This window comes from Corapipo altera, unplaced genomic scaffold, assembly GCF_003945725.1.
Source record: "Corapipo altera isolate COAL_440 unplaced genomic scaffold, ASM394572v1 64, whole genome shotgun sequence".
In the NCBI taxonomy this organism is placed as follows: Eukaryota; Metazoa; Chordata; class Aves; order Passeriformes; family Pipridae; genus Corapipo; species Corapipo altera.
Window position 1 is genome coordinate 12,205,611 of NW_020884893.1, and position 5,103 is coordinate 12,210,713.

Sequence of the window (5,103 nt, forward strand, 5' to 3'; positions counted from 1 at the left end):
AAGCTGCAGCATTTGGCTTCCAGTGTCCCAGTCATGAAGATTTCTCTGTGCAATAAGAAATCAATTGGATTTTTCTATGCAATTAGCTACAGAAATACACCATTTTCCTATTTGTACCTGTGATTTATTCTGTGGAGCATCTCCTTAGTGAGGTGACACATGATGCTTCATAAAAAGGGAAAAAATTACAGCCTCTGGCCCAAAGAAATGCCCAGTGAGATGCTTGTTGCTGATGTTTGAAAGCAGCAGAAAGAGCTGCAAGGAAGAAGGTCTCTCTGAAGCAGAGGTGTGGCCATGAGAGCCCTTCAGGAGCCAAAGGGTTTGTCTGGGTCGAGGTGCTGGAGGCTGAGGCAGCAGGGCAGGTTGGTATCGTCACCCAGAGAGGAGCACAGCCCCTGTTGAACTCTCTGGTTGCAGCCTGTTATCAGGTGTCTCAAGGGGAACGAGGGCCCAGACCTGCCTGAGCACTCCATGTCTTGGGGTCACACCACATAAGTGTCACTTCTTATTTTTCTGACCCCTACAATGTCTCTGAGCATCTGTCCTGTGCAGGCACTCAGCCATGTCTGAAAAAAAACCCTTCAGAAAAACAGTGTCTTAACTTGAACTGGAAAATGGAGCACAGACTCCAACTCAGACCAGACATCAGGACCTCTTATTTCTTCTTTAGTTTTAAGACTCACATCAGCAACAGGGAATGGAAAAAACGTGTGAATCGGGTCATTTCCAAGTTATGTGATTCACTATGATAGGATGTTGCATTTCTGTGTCTCTCTTCAAGGAATCATGTGGAACAAAACCACAACAGGCTGCTGACTTAGTGTGGGGTGGGGGTGGGTGGAGGGAAAGAGCAAAAGTGCCTCTTATTTTAGGAAATAATTATCATGCTTATCTTCTTCCAGGTGTCTCCAAGGCCTGTAGAGGTTGGACAGGATTGCCATGAACGAGAACTTTTGCCCACAGCTCTGTCCCATTATCTCTGTCACATATAATGGAGCTGGAGGCTTGTGGTGAGTGACCTCAGCACTGTTGTGAAAGCAGTTTGCTTGCATTGCTCTCACAACACGTGATTCCATAAGAAACACCACTCCATGCCCAGCTGTTTTCCCTTAACTCTTTCCTGGGAGGAAAAGCACTGAATACACACAGATATGGGACCCTCTGGCATTTGCCACACCAGTGCCCTCCAGGTGGAGTTTCTGTGCCCAGGAGGGCTGCAGTCCTGGGGACAGTGCAGGCTGTGCCAGGGGGACACTGTGTGAGGTGGCCTTGCTGCTTTTTGTCACACACAGCACAGAGAGCTGCCCCTCCCTCCAGGGTGAGGTGCTGTGCACAGGCAGAGCCCAGCACTGACCTCGTGGTGCCTGTTTGCCAGCCCAGATCACTCTGGCTCCCCTGAAACTACATGATGGGTATTTTATTAGTCCTGTGTTAGGAGTGTGTGAAGGGAGCAACAGAGTTTGGGATTCAACAGATTTTTTTCTTTCTCTAGAAAAGTTGAAATACCAGGAGGGCACAAAACAGAGAAGTCCTGTCCTTGTTAGACATCTCTATCAAGTATGTGCTTTCTTCTCACAACACTCTTTTTTCTCTCCTACTTTCACAGAATCACAGAACATGCTGAGTTGGAAGGGACCCACAAGGATGGAGTTCAACTCTTAGCCCTGCACGTAGCAGGGAAGGGACTCTGCTCTCACCTGACAGAGCAAACAGTGCAGTGAAAGTCCCTCCTGCCGTGCAGGGGAACCTTGTTCTGTGAGGTCCTCCCAGTGTTCTGAATACAGATGTCTCCTGAGTGATGACAGCTTCACACTGGAGACTCCCAGCAGCAGGAAAGCAGAGCCAGTAAGAAGGTGGGAGCACACAGCAGCTTATCACTGTGCAGGAGGAAAGTGTCCCTGCCACGTGATGGAGGGTGTCATATTTTGTGAAGAGTCTTCACTTTAACACATTAAAGCTTGTTCTTTGCAATCTGGATGAAACCCAGGTGTTGCAGAGGGACAACCATCACCTGCCCCTCCAAGGTGCACCCTCGTGGTGTGGGGCTGAGCACAGGGAGGGTCCTGAGGGCCACAGAAGCTTCCCAAGTCCCAGGTGCCACCATGATCTGCACTCCCAGGTCAGGGCACTGCTGGCTGCCACTGATCACAGTGTGGACACCTCCTCAGCTGCTCACATGAGCCCTTCTGACTCATTTCCACTTAGAGTCTGGATGACAGTTTGGTTTGAATTAGCCATGGGCTGAAGCCAAAACCCTGGATCTGAACTTCCTCAGATTTTGGGAAGACTCCATTCTGGATCCAAGCTTAGCACATGGCTCTCAGTTACAAAAAGATTGCAGCCAAACCCTGGATCAGAACATTCCCAGAATATGGGGAAGCTCAGAGTCTGTCTTTGATGCTGGGACCATCTCAAGCACAGGCTTCCAAGGATGCAATACTGTCCTGATGTTGGGCTACTCCTTGTTTTCTTCTGTAGCTGCTGCAATTTTAGCACTGAAAATGTACCTTCTCAGTTCTTGAAAAAAAAAAAGGGGGGTGTATTTCAACCACAAAAGTATCTTCTTCTGAATTTGGCTGCTGGATACACAAGAGGCTTTTTGGCTTCAGAGCCCTGGCCACCAGTACCACCAGTGCCACCAGTACCACCATTACCACCAGTGCCAGCAGTGCCAGCAGTACCTTTCAGTGCAGGAGTTCTGGCTGAGGCACAGTGCCTGCAGCAAGAGCTCCTCGGGTGTGTGTTAGCCCTGAGCTCACCAGCACAGGAATCCTTCGAAGAAAAGCAAAGGGCTGAAGAGTAACAAAATTCCACTTTCAAGCTGCTCGGGAGACACAGTGCTAACAAACAGCCCCCAGAAGGCGAGATCCTGCAATCTGCTGCTCCAGAGCTGCTGAGAAGCCAGTTCTCAAGTCCCAGGGATCTCAGTGTGTGAAGCTCGGGCAGGGAAGCACGAGAATTCCCACAGAAGGTGTCCCTGGGAACGTCTGGAACACGTCGAGCCGCCTGCCACCGTGTGCGGGGAGATGTCAGCCCCGAGAGCAGCTCTGCCAGCACAGCTCGGTGTCAGTAGCTCGAGGTTTACACACTTCAGCTGACACCTCTCCCTTGTCCTACAGATGTTGCACTCCATTTGGGATGGAGCCTCAAACGGTGCAGCTGTTTGAACACATGTGCATTTTCCACTCAGCAAACCGCAAGAACAAGGCAGCAGGTTACAGGTTTGGATCCCAGGGCTACAGTGAGAGCAGCAGGGTACAGGTTTGGATCCTAGGGCTACAGTGAGAGCAGCAGGGTACAGGTTTGGATCCCAGGGCTACAAGGAGAGCAGCAGGAACAGGGTTTCTTTGGGAAATCTCGGCGTTTTCTCCTGGAGTGTCTCTCATTCCCATTTTATTCACTGCCTGTGCTGCGCTCAGGCCATGGGGAAGGTAAGGGCTGATTGATATTGCAAGTGACAACTGAGGCCTTGAAATGATTCCTTTGGTTCATCTTGGAGGTGATAAGCCCAGAGCGTTTTGCTGGTTCTAGAGAAGTAGAGTAATTTTGGCTTTTATTTGCAAAAATGCACTTTATTCCAACTCCTATTAATCCACTGTTGTGAATAAATTAGAGCCTGCCCCAATAAAGGGATTTAGAGAGGAATTATCAGATATGCTCAGAAGGGAAAGATTTTATAATATTCTTTCCCCTTTTGCTGTGACAGGATACAAGAAGAGATGAGCAGGTCTCACCAGGAGTCTCACAAAATTATTGAATACCCACTCTTCTATCAATAGAGTAAAAAAGATGGGGAGACTCCCAGAAGTGATTTAACAGAATAAAGTGAGCCTCAAAATGGGCTTCTTAAGGAACAGGAGACCTCAGGTGTCATTATTCTCTCATTGCCAAGGGCATCCATTGCAGATACCCTCAATTGTTTGACTCTGATTTACATCAGTTGGTGTAAGGTGAATTGCACTTCTTTTTCATCTGATGCAACATCTGGTTTTTTGAAAAACAGATGTGCACAAATCAATCTGATTAATGTGCTTGATTCTGCAATTACTGCAGGATAAATCAGCAGCACACTAAAATCAACCTGGTGTCAAATTCTTGCTCCTACACCTTCAGTGTTCAGCCTGACTTGAATTAGCTCTTTGCTTTGTGAAACTTTTTTAGACACAGAAGGGCCAGAGTAAAATCCTCAGTGCCAGGACATGGAGTATTTCAGATGATCTGATGTGGATGTACCACAAATGGGCTTCAATGAAAAAAATTCATGCCTTTAAAGAGGCCACAGGCTATCTTGTGTGCTAACAGGGCAGCAAGATCCCCTTCTCACAAAGTTACTCAAGCTTTGGTATTAATTGAAGCTGTCAAAGGAAAATACAAATATATCAAATATAAACAATAATATAAATATATCATATATATAATATCAAAATAAAGACTGGTGTTGATACTGATTGTTACTTGACCTTTATCCTGGTGTAAGGGAGAGCAATTAAGACAAGAAAAAACAGAGAAAGATTTTTTTCCCCTTATTCATGCTGTCACAGCTGCCCTTCATCTCCTTCAATATGGGTCCTACCATCAAAAATCCAATCCAGATCCAAATCTGTATTTTTCCCAAATCTCAGAGCGTTTTCAGCAGGAAGCCATCACTTTTTTTTTTTTTTTCTATTTTTTTTTTGTTTTGTTTTCAGCTGGAAGCTAATAAATGTGCTCTATAAAAAATGAGTTTGGCCAACATCTGGAGGCAGATAAAAATCCTCCAAGCTACTGTTCCACGGTCTTAGGGATCGTTAGTGCTGCAGAACGTCTATACAGAATATTTATCTTAAGTATGTAATAAAATGAAAGCTTCTGTGCCAAATTTAGAACAACCTCTGATGAAAAGAAAGGCCTCACATCAACATTAAGCTGGAGCTCGTTGAGCCAGAGAGAATCTTTTCTCTGTCCAGAGCACAGCAACTTGTAGCTACAGAAACTTAACACTAAACACAGGGGGAAAATTTATTATTTTAACTGTGAGACTTCATCACTGGTTAGTTTAATGTGTCTTTCCCCCTTTTTCCTTTAATCACCCTCCCCCTCTCCTTGGGATGGTTTATCGCTTGT

General features: G+C 46.2%; 1 long non-coding RNA gene across 1 annotated transcript; it reads left to right on the plus strand.

The window, feature by feature from the left end:
• The first annotated feature begins 1,732 nt into the window (after positions 1–1,732).
• LOC113948304 lies at positions 1,733–3,808 on the plus strand. The gene is made up of 3 exons (XR_003528088.1): positions 1,733–1,853; positions 3,120–3,221; positions 3,707–3,808. It is a non-coding gene; the product is annotated as an uncharacterized LOC113948304 (long non-coding RNA).
• The last annotated feature ends 1,295 nt before the right edge of the window (positions 3,809–5,103 follow it).